Genomic DNA, 15,562 nt, shown 5'->3' on the forward strand with positions numbered 1-15,562 from the left:
TTCTTCTCAATATAGCAGACTTATTTGTTTTTTGCCGATAAAATCGCACAGCGGTGACTTGGATATTTAACACATCTAATACTGCCATCAGTGCCGTAATTAGGGCGGTGTCATCGGTGCCCCTGCAAGCTTTAGGGGAGCGTAGTCAAGGCAGAAAATAAAAAAGTTGAAAAAAGATTAAACATATATACAGGGCAACGGTCAATTATCTCCTAAAATAATGGTTTTATGAAAAAATGTTAAATACCAAAGTTGTAGGACTCAAAATAAGGCATTTGATGGTGAGCTTTTTCTTTGACCTAGGGATCAAATTTAAAGGTCATTTCGAGGTCAGCTTTTTTTTTTTAATAGAACCCTCCATTTTTCATAGCATATTCTTATAGCTTATCTTGAGAATTTTCCAAGACACTATAATAAAATATTTTTTCATTAAATACTTTTTGAATTATAAAGGTTTAATTTAACAATTTTTTGTTGACACAAAAATGTTTTTAAAAAAGTATGTTGCAAATTACATACAGTTTTTAAAGCAACTATGTTTTTTTTACACCAATTAATTGGTCTCATATTATTCCATGCATAAAAGTATTAAGGTATAATTACTAAAAACTGAATATTTTACAAGATATTTTACATTTTATATAAAAAATGGTTAATGTCAAACCTTTATAATTCAAAAAGTACTTAATAAAAAAATGTTTTATTATAGGAAAATGTTTTATTACTAGAAAATTCTCAAGGTAAGTTCCAGATAAGCTCGAAATAATAAGAATATGGTATGAAAAATGGAAGGTTCCATTTTAAAAAATTAAGTTGATCTTAAAATGACCTCTAAATTTGACCCTTTAGTTAAAGTCAAGGTCATCATTAAGTGTCTTATTTTGAGCTTTATACCTTTTGTATTTAACATTTTTTCAAGACCACTATTCTTGGAGATAATTGACCGGATTTTTTAATCACCCTGTATATTTATTCGCAGCAAATAAATGTCTTTCTTTCAGTTCAAAAGTTCAATATTTTATTCTAGGTAATTGGGGAAGGGAAGGAGGCGCAAAATGTTGAGTAATTGCCCAGTAAGCAAAAAATCATTGCTACAACGTTATTTTTGTTGGCAAGTATATAGTTTTTAACATTGTATGCAACATCATTATGAACAAACTTTGACATCGATTTAGAGGTTTTGGTAATGTTGAAATTAACGTTTTTAAAATATTTTATTAATATTTTGAGCAATATATGTGTGTGTTATTAAATAATATTTTTAAAACATTTATAAAACATCAGTTAAAATATTTTTTAGTGTCGTCTAATTAAATCTTGCGCTTGCTAGGAAATCTTGATTTAAATATAAATCATTACATTGAGAAATATAAATTTCTTTATCCAGAGATATGCGTTGTGTCAAATTTTTATTGTAAAAATGAAACAAATATATGCGATTGCAATTTTGAGAAAAGAATATCAATTGATATTATATTGATTTATTGTTATAATAATGTATATGAAGAAGCAATAAACACAATAAATACAATTATATCGAAATAATGATGCATATATCTATCTATATATGCAATATATAGAAAGTTTTCAGTTATATACCCAGATAGCCACAGTAATTATTATGACATCATTTTGATGGCAAATGATGCATTTTGACATCAAAATGATGTCATAATAATTACTGTGGCTATCTGGGTACATTGCAATAACGTTACAATTTTTGCGCAATTTACAATGTAACATTGAAAAAAAATTGTATCTTCAATTTGAGAATTTTCCATTTATTTTTAGAATAGCCTGTTCTAAAATAAACGTCAAAAGGATCCTCTTAACTTAAATGGGCGGAGGAATCTTCTAAAAATTTTAGTAGTACCTATTAATTAGAATGCAGACAAGATTTATCTTTACACATTAATTATAATTTTTTTATTACATTTTAAACTATAATTTTTATTATAATAATAATTTTAATTTGCTATAGAGAAAACATGATTTTAAAAGTTATATATGAATTCCTATCTGTTCTACAAAAATAATAGTACCTTGAAAAGTTTTATTTATTATGATCATCATCATCATAAAGTCCTGAGTCTGAAGATTGGTTGGACGCGTATCTCCTGGATTAACCTAAAAGGTGGAGCATTTCATTCCAGACAGCACTATGCCCAAAATTGGTGCATCAGACAATCTTTAAGATGCTTTTAAAATGTCTTTGAAACATCATATCATAAAATTTCTTAGAGATTTCTTAATGATGTCTTATGTACCAATTTTGGACCTATGATGCAATCTGGGATGCCTATTTGCTTTGCGAGCAGTAATCTAATTTTGAGCTAATCCCTGTCTCTCCTTATTCCTATCTCTGCTTTTAATATGGTTACGAATTAATCCTTTATGTCTCAAGTGTCCTATCATCCTTTCTCCTATTTCTTATCGCATTCCGTATACTTCTTTTTTTTTTAATTTTTTTATTGCTGACCCTATAGCCTCTTGCACAATATCAAGCAACAGGCAATAGGAATAAGAAATAGAAAATATCAACCAATCGGAAAAGGAGATAGATATTATTCTCTGCTCCTATTGGTGGATATTTTCTATTTCTTATTCCTATTGCCTGTTGCCTGGCATTGTGCAAGGGGCTTATCTATTCACGGTATCTCATCATACGTCTGTAGCATGACATTTCAAATGCTTCCAATTTTTTCCTATCCGCTTCTACGACAATTCAGATTTCGAACCGTACAATATATGCCGTGTTCCATACATATGCACCTTTAAAGTCTTTTAAAGTTAAATGCGATCAGCCTTGTATTAATCTATGTTTTATACTGTTCCTATTATTTCAGATTATTGGACTTCTCAATAAACACATTTTTCAAGTCTTCTATTTCGTGTCACTTTGTTAACTTTATTCATTCTCTAATAAACTAAAACCATTCAGGGACAAACACTGCGCTGCACTGTAAATTGCAATACTATAGGTATTAGGGTATAGCAAAAAGATGGGTACCCCGAATTAACTTGAAGAGATGATGTTTTTGAAAATAATGTTTCAGACAAAAGTGGTATGGCTTCAAGGAAGATAAGATAGTGGCAAAGATTTGATCTTAGTCGTTTGAAGATCACTTTTAATTTTTTATATGAAACCTACTATTTTTATTGCATATTCTTTTAGCTTATCTCGAAAGCTTTCCAAACACTATAATAAAGTGTTTTTTCCTTAAGCACTTCTTGAGTTAAGATTTGAAATCAACAATTTTTTAACATAAAATTAATTTTCGATAATCTTACCTTAATCTTATGCCTTACCTTAATATTATGCATAATGAGACCAATCAATTGATGTAAAAAATACATATAGTTTCTTTCAAGAAAAAGTACGCAATTGCATGTTATAAATTACATACTTTTTTAAAAACTATTATTTGATTTCTTTACACCATTTGATTGGTCTCGTTATTATTCTGTGCATAAAAGAATTAAGGTAAAATTACCAAAAACTGAATATTTTACAAAAAATTTATATTTTATGTCAAAAAATTGTTAATTTCAAACCTTATAACTCAAAAAGTACTTAAGAGAAAAATACTTTATTATAGTCGAGTTTGGTCGAGAGAAGAATTTTCTATTTTATTTTACTTTATTATATAGTGTTTTGAAAAGCTCTCAATATCATATACTATCATATATGTTGCTGCAACAATATCTCTATGCAACGCCAAATGAACGGTCCACATAAAAAAACATACGACTGTTGGTTATTAAAAAATATATTTTTAGTTTCAGAAGATGTTCTAGAAACACTTAAGAATATCTATTAAGATAGAGTTTGTGGTAAGTAATTCAGTCTTTTTACTTCGAGAATACAATTTTTTTTTAGTAAATGTAATATTTTTTTTACTAACGGATAAGACAGATAATACATGATTAAGATAAAACAAAAATTGCATTGCAATGTTATATATTATCTAATATATTGTATATTGTATATTGATAAAATCACTAGATTGGATATAAGAAGAACTTGTATCATAGCCGAGTTATTCATTAGATCTAACATTGTTAGATTTTTTATTATTTTATAAATAAAATCGTTAATATAAATATTATAACATATATATTATGGATGTGTATGTATATAATATATTTTATTATAACTAGGTATTACATCAAAATTAATATTTAACAGATATCGAATAAAATAATTTTTGAATTTTGTCATATTATTAATATTGATTAAATATTTAATTTAAAAATATTCACATATACAATAATTTAATAATAATCTATATATTACTCCTTATTTACAATAAAATACAAAAATATGAATTTATTAATTCAAATTGTACATTATATTTATACGTAAATGTACTATATGATTTTTAGTGTTTGTACATTCTTAGTTAATTAAAAAAAAATTACTAACAAAAAACTTTTAAAAGTCCTTTTTTATTTCAAAAATAAAAATAGTAAATTATAATATATTGTAAAAAACTATAAAATCAAATTACAAAAAGAGGGCAAAGAGCCGTAGCAAGAAAGTCGTGCTATAACAATAATTGACTAATATGTCAAGTGAAATAAAACGTTTCGGTTTATTTTAAACCATCTTCAGTTATAAATTAGAGTTACAAATCATAGTCATTTAAATATTGAGTCGCAGTGAAATAACATATACAAAACGCACGCATTATACGATAAGTGTCGCATTGGAATTGGCCAAGATATTTAGTCTTAGGATCAATAAAACTGTAATACAAAATAATAATTACTTGTAAACAATTCTACTCGACATTATATGAAGATATGACTTTTTAAATAATTATTATCATATTACAAAAAAGAATTGTAATACATATCTTTATCTTTATTTCTAAATAAATAAAAACAAACATACGCATTGCTTCAATCGGAAATTAAATATTAAGATTATTCTTTGTAAGTTATTTTAAAAATGAATATATATATATATATATATATATATATAATATTATATATATAAGATATATATAAGATATAATTTGCTGGGTTCATATGTTATATGTTAAATGTCAAAATGAATGGAATGGATAGATCAAATAAAATAGTAAATGTTTTTATGGATGAAATGAGTGGAAATGAAACAGAAACTATTATGAGTAATGAGATAAATCCATAGATTGAAATAGATGAATTAAGAGATATTGAAAATTTAGCTAACGGTAAGTAACAAAAATAATTATTTATTTAATTTTTGTATAAATTTTTTTAAAAATTTATCGGTGTTTAACTATTAATTAATTTATTAATAATTATTTGAACTAATCCATGTTTTGTATAAATGTAGCTGTGATTAATTATTAATTAAATTATTAATAGTTATTTAAACTAATACATCTATTGTACATTTACATCATGTAATGTATATTATAACTTACAGTAAAATTATAATTTCAGAAATGAATGAAAATGAAACAGAAGCTCTTATGATTAATGAGATAAATCCACAGATTGAAATAGATCAATTAAGAGATATTAAAAAATTTGATAACGGTAAATAAAAATAATAACTATTTATTTAATTTTTGTAAAAATTTTTTAAATAAATGTATAGGTGTTTAACTATTAATTAAATTATTAATAATTATGTAAACTAATACATCTATTGTACATCTATATCATGTCATGTATATTATAATTTACAATAAATTTATAATTTAAGTTTTTGAAGATGGATTTGATAATTTATTAGTACAAGCTTTAATAGAATTTGAGGAACAAGAAGAAAAAAAGAAGGAAAATGTTTTTAGCAAACAGGACTTTAAGAATAACAACAAAAAGGAAAATAAGAAGCGAAAACAAGAAGATGACAAAATAAGCAAACAGAAATTTAAGAATGAGAACAAAAAGGAAAATAAGAAGCGAAAACGAGAAGATGACAAAAATTAGAAGAATTAAAAAATTAAATATATTAATATTTATATCTTATATATAAATTTATATGTAAAAAAATTTTAGATTAAAATTATTTGTAATTTTTATATGTATTTATTATTTTTCTATATATTTATTATCTACATCTTATATATAAGATATAAGATATAAATTAGGAACAGTATACTTGAATACGTGTAAACATAGCTTTAATTTAAATGCCGTTATCATGGTAACTAATTTAAATGTTTTATTAATTTAATGTATTGTATAAATCTAATTCTATTATAACTTCGTATATACTCGTATATCCAAAATGTCTAAAGAGATAGAAAAGAGGAGCGAAAATGCAAACATTTTAAATAAGGACAATGTAAGTAAAATTGAATTTCATAGATAGAGGATTTACATATTAATATAGAGAGAATGATAATAAATCGAAAAAGAAAATGATTGAGAGAGAGAGAGAGAGAGAAACTGAGGTTAAAAGAGAGAGAAATAATGAAATGTTTGTGAGAGGTGAGGGTGGGGGGTGGAGAGACAGAGGAGGGAGAGGGAGAGAGAGAGAGAGAGAGAGGGAGAGAGAGAGGGAGAGAGAGATTGATTGATTGATGAGCTTTTATTTAGCTTTCTCAGCTATTTTCTTATACATTTTAACATTTACATACAGGGTAGGCCATTTTAATCTTTCCACTAAAATTTCTCAAAATCCAAAAATTTAAGACAAAAATGTTTCAGATAAAAGTTGTATGGTTTCAAGGGGGACATGAGATGGTGTCATTGATTTGACCTTGAATAGCCATTTGAAGGTTACGTAAAGGTCAACTTCAATTTCTTAAATGGAACACTATATTTTTTCTTGCATACTTTTGTAGCTGACTTCGAGATCTTTCCAAAACACTACAATAAAATATTTTTTCATGAAGTATTTTTTGAGTTATTAAGGCTGCAAATTTGCAGTATTTTGACATAAAATACAAAATATCTTGGGAAATATTCATTTTTCGATTATCATACCTTAATACTTTTATGCACAGAATAATGAGACGAATCAATTGGTGTAAAGAAAACACATAGTTGTCTTAAAGAAAAATGATCTAACTGCTTATTGCAATTTTCATATTTTTTTTTAAAGGTAACTATGTGTTTTCTTTACATCAACTGATTTATCTCATTATTCTGTGCATAAAAGTATTAAGGTATGATAATCGAAAAATGAATATTTCCCAAGATATTTTGTATTTTATGTCAAAATACTGCAAATTTGCAGCCTTAATAACTCGAAAAATACTTCATGAAAAAGTATTTTGTAGTGTTTTGGAAAGATCTCGAAGTCAGCTACAAAAGTATGCAAGAAAAAATATAGTGTTCCATTTAAGAAATTGAAGTTGACCTTCACGTAACCTTTAAATGGCTATTCAAGGTCAAATCAATGACACCATCTCATGTCCCCCTTGAAACCATACAACTTTTATCTGAAACATTTTTGTCTTAAATTTTTGGATTTTGAGAAATTTTAGTGGAAAGATTAAAATGGCCTACCCTGTATGTAAGATATGCGCTTTTAATCTTCTTTTAAATAATTCGAGCCTATCGCAAGTTTTAATTTCTACTGGCAGGACGTTATACAATATACTTCCTTCATAAAACAAACTTTTCTGTGCACTCCTTGTTTTTCGAAATTGAATTTCGATATTACCCGCTTGTCTTGTTTCCCTATCGCATTCGTTTCCTACTATTTGTAACTTATCTCTTAACTGAATTGGTAACAGGTTATTCAATATCTTGAAAATAAATATACATATATTATATTGTAATCTTTGTCTTACTGACATAAATTGCAACGCCTCTAGCATGTCTTCCACTTTGGTGTATCTATGACATTGAAGTATTATCCTCATAGCTCTGTTTTGTACCTTCTGCAGTTGGGTTATCTGCGTCTCCCCCATGCCTATTAATATCGTCGCGCAATACTCAAAATGAGGAGCTATGATTGTCTTATATATAATGCATCTAGTATACACTGATATGTAATTACCTACTCTATTTAAGAAACTCGTTTTTTTACCTATTTTCTTTAACATATAATCACAGTGATCTTGAAATCGAAGTCTGTCATCGATAATTATACCTAGATATTTCATAGTCTCTACACGCTCTATTTCAATTCCGTCCAGACATTTCAAAATAGTATTACCTCTCAATTCTTTTCGAATACTTCTAACTATCATATACTTCGTTTTACTTGCATTCATTTTTAACTTATTTATATTCATCCAACGTTCGATTATATTAAAAGCCGTGTTCAATTTTATCTCTATATCCGTGCTACTTTCTCCACTTACGTATATAAGCGTGTCGTCTGCAAACATTTTTATATTGCACCCTTCTGGACAGCCTTCGATTATATCATTTATACATATATATTATAAATAGTAAAGGTCCTAGTACCGAGCCTTGTGGCACTCCGTATTCTGTTGTCAATAATTTAGACCATGTATGATTGAAACGCACTTGCTGTTTCCTATTATTTAAATATGATTTGAACCATTCTAAGGCCATTCCTCTAATTCCATAATAATACATTTTTCCTAATAATCTTTCTCTGTCTATTGTTTCAAACGCTCTCTTAAGATCCATGAAAATTACACCTACCATTTTTCCTTCGCTTACTATTAATTTCCATTCGTCAATGACAGTTTGAATCGCTGTTTCACACGAGTAATATTTTCTAAACCCCGACTGATGTTCTGTTATAATATCGTTAGTTTCCAAATACATTTCAAGTTGTTCTTTTACTACTAATTCTAACACTTTTTCAAATATTGGTAACATATTTATAGGCTTATAATCGCTCGCTTTTTTTGCTTTATCTATCTTTGGAATCGGTATTATCGTAGAGGTTTTCCAACCTTCCGGACAGAGACCTTCTCTTAAAGAATTGTTTATTATATTCACAAATTCCTCTTTTATTACAGAAAAAGTTGTCCTCAATATATCGCTAGTTATTCCCTCTTCCGTACCTTTCTTTTTCGGCAATCCCATAACAATTTTTTCTAACTGCTCTAGTTTAATAGTCACGAAATTTTCCATAAATCCTTTATTTTCGATAATATAAATAATTTTTTTATTTATATTCATCCAATGTTTGATTATATCACCGGATCTAACGACCTTTATAGAGTTTATTATACTATTAATACTTTGTATATAATATAAATTAAATTTATCAGCTATATTGCACTCTTCGATATCGTCTAAAATTTCAAAATCTATATTTCCTACTTCTTTTATGCCTACTGGCTCGCCTCTAATTATTTCTTTCAAGGTTTTCCACATAGACGTAGGATTTTCTTTATTAAGATCTATCATATTTTCATAATATTCTTTTTTCTTCTCCCTAATTAATTTTACTACTGTATTTCTTTCAATTTTATACTGCGACCAATTTTGTTCGGTATCGTCATACAATGCTCTTCTATATGCCTTATCCCTTCTATCCGCAGCCTCTCTTATTTCGTCTGAAAACCATTTCTTCCCTTCCCAAACTTTCGGAATTCTAAATTTTTTCCTCGGCGCCATTACATCTAACGCACCCACTATACTATCGACAAGTTTTTTCGCCCTCTCACTGACACCCATACATTCACACTGACATTCCTGGCTTTCTTGTAATTTATTTTTCACTAATATAGCAAATTTATTTTCATCAAACTCTTTATAATTCCTAGCACTAAATTCTCTATATTTACTTTCAGTTTTACTAACACTCAGCTCAACTTTCAGCCACGCGTGATCCGTAATTTTAGGTTCATGAATTACCTGTACTATTTTATTATTATTAGCGAAGATCAAATCTATAATTGTCTGACTGTCTTTCGTAATTCTCGTCGGTTCGTTAACATATTGTTTCATACCTAAGCTTAGCATTGTCGTTTGCAGTTTATTCGCATAAAACGAATCTCTCATAAGATCTATATTAAAATCTCCTATTACCATGCATTCTCCCTTTATTATAAACTCTTCTACTATATCCTCGAAAAATCTCAAGAAATCTCCGTGCGATGCGCTCGGTGAGTGATATATTACCATTATCACTCCTTTATATAATTTATCTTTTACTTCTACCGCAACACACCAACAATTCGATTCTAATTTTTTTTTCCCTCTAATACTATTTCATATTTAATATCGCTTCTAACGTATAAAATAACTCCTCCCGTATTCCTATTCTCAGCATTACATCTAACTATACTATAACCCGGAACGTTCACTTCACTGTCTTCGATATCCTCAGTCACTCTGGTCTCCGATAATGCTAAGAACGCAGGATTTATTTTCTTCATGATCTGATGTTGTATCTCATCTCTGTGCGCAATTAAACTTTGCGCATTTGTATATAGTATTATCTCCGCTTCTTCCTGCGGTTGCTATTTAGCGTCCTCCCAGCCTGCTCTCCTCTTCTCCTCCCGTAGCGCCCTCTTAAAGGTCGGACATTCCGGACTAAGGGCGTCATGGTCATCGCTTATATTCAGATTGTATGTTCGATTTTTGAACATACAATTCACACATTTCTTCTTTGTCGCTGTACAATCACGCGAGTTATGACTTCCTGCACATTTATAGCATGCTTCCTCTCGCGTACAATTTTTTGCAATATGATAATATCCCCAGCATTTGAAACATCTTTTACTTACTTTACTTACTTAAACTCACTGACACCTTCTGGAATGCCAGTTCATCGGCTTAAAATAAAAGTTGGTGCTACAATAATCTTATTAAGAAATTTAAATACTAAAAAAGGACTTTATAATGGTACAAGATTTATTGTAACTAATTTGAAAAATAATATAATTTATAACAGGTCCTGCTCGAGGACAAATTGTCATGATTCCGAGGATAGATTTAATTACAAATGATTTGGAACTGCCATTTAAGTTTAAACGAAGACAGTTTCCTATTCGAGTGTCATTTGCTATGGCAATAAATAAATCACAAGGACAAAGTTTAGAAAAAATTAGAATTTATTTGCCACATCCTGTATTTGCTCATAGTCAACTTTATGTGGCATTTTCTAGAGTAACAAAAAGAGAAAGTGTAAAAATTAAAATTGATGAATTTAGCAATCAAGGACATTTAATTGAAGGAAGTGAAAAATGTTTTACAAAAAATGTAATATACAGGAAAATTTTATTTTAAATTGAAGAATTATGAAATTGTATGAGAGCTAATAATATCGGGTTAGCGGTGGGTATATTAAAAATAAAAAAGAATTGAGTAAAGTTTAAAAAAGGATATAATAGTTAAATAAGAAAAAAAAGTTTAAGTATATATTAGTTAAAGTATATATTAATTAAAATACTGTTTTATATTCGAAATACGTGAAATTGTGTAGAAATTAAGATAAACAAATAAGAAAATAAAAATATAAATATAAATATTTAAATATATGCAAAATGTGGTGCGAAATAAAATATCTGGGAGAAAAAAAAATGATAACATAGTAGTCATCCACGAAAGAATTTATACATTTATTTTGGTATAAATTTAGTGAAAATCGGAAAACAAATGTGGAAATAGTTTGCGATAATACCAGCCAAATAATTAATTTTTTGTGTTAAAACATATTTAATATAGGCTATATGAGGACCGCGCGAAGCGCGGTCCGAAAAGCTAGTAAAATTATAATATATTATTTTTCGGACCGATATATTTTTTTCGTCTACATCACTCGAGGGGGGTAAAAGGGACCGAAGAATTAAGATCTCAAATACGAGATTGTTCTTCAATAAATTTTAGCAATTACTAAGCAAATTTCGTGCTCTGTGCACATGTATAAGACGGTGAAAAAATTAAATTTCGTGGTCTTCACGCATGTATCCGCGGTTGGGTTCGTAAAGGGAATCTTATAAGTTATTTATATTTAATATAGACCAGGCGTATATTATCATTGTTATAATATATTGTGTTTAATTGTTTGTACATTATTTGTACATTCTTAATAATTTTGATTTATTTTTTATTTAAATATTTCGTTTTTAGTTTAAAACATAAATAAATAATTTATATTCGAATTTGATCTTCAAAGTGCATTTACATTGATGTCATTCTAACAGTGTCAAGTTTTAAATATCATAAAACTAATTTTTATTTTCATTATCAATATCAATTCATTATCTATATCAATCAATCATATTATCTATAGCACGTTATTTGTAAATCAAAAAGAAGTTATATAGAAATAAATAACAATAAAAAATTAAAAAATTATTCTATATTGTTTTATTTTTGTTATCTGCCTTGTATTCGACAATGTTAACAGCAATAATTACTTCTCAACTCTCATTTATTACTATTTTATTCAACAATAACAGTAAATATAGATATTTTGGAAATATAATTATAAATATCAAATATATATACAAAATATTTTTATGTCAATGGAAAAATAAAAGATGAGATTATTTATTTAAAAAATTTATTAAAAAAAGACGCAATTAATCTTTAAAGTCATTGTATATTGAAAAAATTATTTTCTAAATAATAAAATATTAAAATAAAAAATAATAAATAACGCTCGTATATTAGATTAACATTGTCATCCCGTATGTGAAAAGCATTTCTGAATTGACTGTTTCCACAATCAAGAAAAAGAATCTTACAATAGGTTACCGATGTTTGAATAAATTAGATAAATTCATTAAAGTATATAAAGATAAAAACCACGCTTCTTCCAACTCGAACGTTATTTATAGATTAAATTGCAATGATTGCAACGCGTCTTATGTGGGGCAGACAAAAAGACAATTACGGACAAGAGTCAAAGAACATAGGAACAACATAAAAATGGATTCTTCTAAGCTTTCTGTAATTTCAGAACATATATTGGGGGAAAAACATACATTTGATTGGGAAGGAACCACAATTCTGAATTTTGAAGCTAATTATCATAAGAAAATCATTTCAGAGATGTTACACATTCAAGAGCAAAATAATGGATTAAATTTAAACAAGGACACAGAATTACTTAACGAAGCCTACTTTGTCATTCTCAAAAAATTGACAAACTAATAAATAAAGTTTGATGTTAAATTATATACAGGGATAAACATGTTTATCGGGAGTATCTTCGGTTGTTTCCTTTCGTTTTTAGTTTTTACTTTTATTATCGAAAACAATTAGAACTGGTTGGATGTGAGATGTTTGACTCTCTTATGATTGTGAACGAGACACACATATAAGTGGTAAAAAAAAATTTTTTTATATATATTTTTGATTAACTAATAAAGAGACCTTAACATATTAAAAAAATTTTTGACAAACTGCCTCATTCTTTATAGATTTTGATCCTTCTAACACATGGAAGTCAAATATAATTATCGATATGTCAATTGTAATTCTCGCTCTCAACCGATTAATGTGCATTTGGTTGCAAATAATTATATTGTTTCATAGTAACAAAATCGGCGTTTATTATTTAAAAAAAAATGTCTTATGAACTTTGGCCAATCACAGTCGGGTGTGGGTTGATTTAAACGATATGTTTGACATCTTGTTATATACACCGTTCTGTTTCTAATATGTTAAGATTAATTTTTACTTAGTTTGTATGCTCACGCGGCGTTATACTGAAGAAGGCTGAGTACAGCCAAAACGTTTATACATTATGTAATTAACTATTAAATAAACTCATTTTTAAATATAACCTTTATCTTTGCTCGTGAGTTGGCCGTTTTTACTTATTAAAAATATTAAAAGTCTATATCAACATATACATAAAAATATATATCATTAAATAATTAATTAGATTTTGTGAGAAATAAAAATAACATTGTGATAATATAGTAAACGCAGTAATCAATTAATTATATACAAATAATATAAATAACCTGACTAAGGTCTGATTGCATCAACATTATCTTGACTTTAAGCAAGATTTAAATATGTACCTATTTTTATCTCTTCTTTCTGAATAAATAAAAACAAACACATTTAAATCTTACTTAAAACCAAAATAACGTTGGTGCAATCAAACTTAAACTGTTAAAATAAACTCGCACGTGAACAATTGCGTAAAGCCATTTGTACACACTTTCCATAATCTAATTAGATTACGGAAAGTATGTGCAATGGCCTTAAATAAGCATTTACATAAAGTATAACAAAACGATTTTTTGTTTTAACAGTTGGCTACTATGTTTGAGTCTTGACATATTGAGCAATGTAAACGCACTTTGAAGATTTATCCGCCGAATTCGAATAAAAATAATTTATTTATTTTAAAACAAAAAAAGAAATATTTAAATGAAAAGTAAATCAAAATTATTAAAAATGTATAAATGATGTATAAATGATTAAATACGATAACTGTGATTTATTATTATTTTTGAAATGAGAGTATTTTTGTATTGTTACAATATTATCGATTGTTGATTATATCAATTTTTTATCAGCGATCGATTATTAATAATCATTTTATCATTTTTTATCAACGATCAATGGTCAATATTAAAAATGATTAAAAATTAATTCGCAATGAGTTTCAATATTTTACTTATTAGATAAAGATGTATATTTTTATTTAAAAAATTTAATATTAAGAATAACACATATACAATGTCATGTGTATGCAAGTGAAAAATATTTATTAATTTTTTTTTAAATCATAAAATTATCATGAAAAAAAATTTATATATTACGCATCTTATATAAATCTCTGTATCAGTTAAATAAATCAATAAATTCCGCAGACTGATTGTTTACACTCGCCGTCACGAATGCCTTCACATTTCAAAATAGCTACTTCCGGATCAAATGCATTGCGTCTAGATATTCGCACATCATGATTGTTCATTTGCTAATTTTGTAACGATTAGTTCCACAATTATATATACTTGAAATATTTATGATTAAAGACAGATTAATTATAATATATTTGTTCTCAAATTTTATTTGAACATTGCTAAATATATTCAAAATTAATAAATAATTATGAAATTATGATGCGTGGAAATTATTGATGAATTATAACTTCCTTAAATTACATTTTTGATATAAACAATATGGCTAAAGAAATCTTTCTATTAACAAAGTAAAATATGCAGACCAATATAAAAAATATAAAAAGAAAATTATAATTAACCCACGATACTTATTATATGTATCTATAATATAACAAGATGTAATAAAAAAAATACTCGAAAATTGAAACATCATCAAGATACGCATACTTTATAATCATGTTCATCAAGTTTTGAACCTTTCACGTGATATTCTCACAGCACAGCTATTCTTTACATATATTTATTTACATCTTTAAACCTCGAGCGTTTCTGGCATGAAAATATACACATAAGGAGGCCTCAGCTAATTCTTCTATTCTTTACTTCCTGTACCGCAATTGAGGAGTGATATATCTTGGAGATCTCGGCGATACATTTTGAAAGCTATGCTTTGAATTCGTCACTGCTTATATGACATGAAAGACCTTAGTTTAAATTTTAATTTTGAATTAATTAAAATTAACTATTTTTTTCATTTAGTTATTTTTTGTCCGTTTAATCGCATTACAATTTTTTTCTTATTTACAGTCTATATTTAAAACTTTTTATTATGATTTATTAAAAAAAGGAATCAAAACGTATGCTAT

The 15,562-nt window shown here is 27.1% G+C and overlaps 1 long non-coding RNA gene across 1 annotated transcript; it reads left to right on the forward strand.

Moving 5' to 3' along the window:
• Positions 1-839: 839 nt before the first annotated feature.
• On the forward strand, positions 840-5,922 carry LOC114934348 (uncharacterized). Its single transcript, XR_003820260.2, has 5 exons — positions 840-1,073; positions 3,781-3,834; positions 5,074-5,201; positions 5,437-5,532; positions 5,747-5,922. It is a non-coding gene; the product is annotated as an uncharacterized LOC114934348 (long non-coding RNA).
• Positions 5,923-15,562: the final 9,640 nt, after the last annotated feature.

The sequence above is a fragment of the Nylanderia fulva genome, unplaced genomic scaffold (assembly GCF_048542155.1).
Source record: "Nylanderia fulva isolate GAGA-0341 unplaced genomic scaffold, ASM4854215v1 Scaffold99, whole genome shotgun sequence".
Lineage (NCBI taxonomy): Eukaryota > Metazoa > Arthropoda > Insecta > Hymenoptera > Formicidae > Nylanderia > Nylanderia fulva.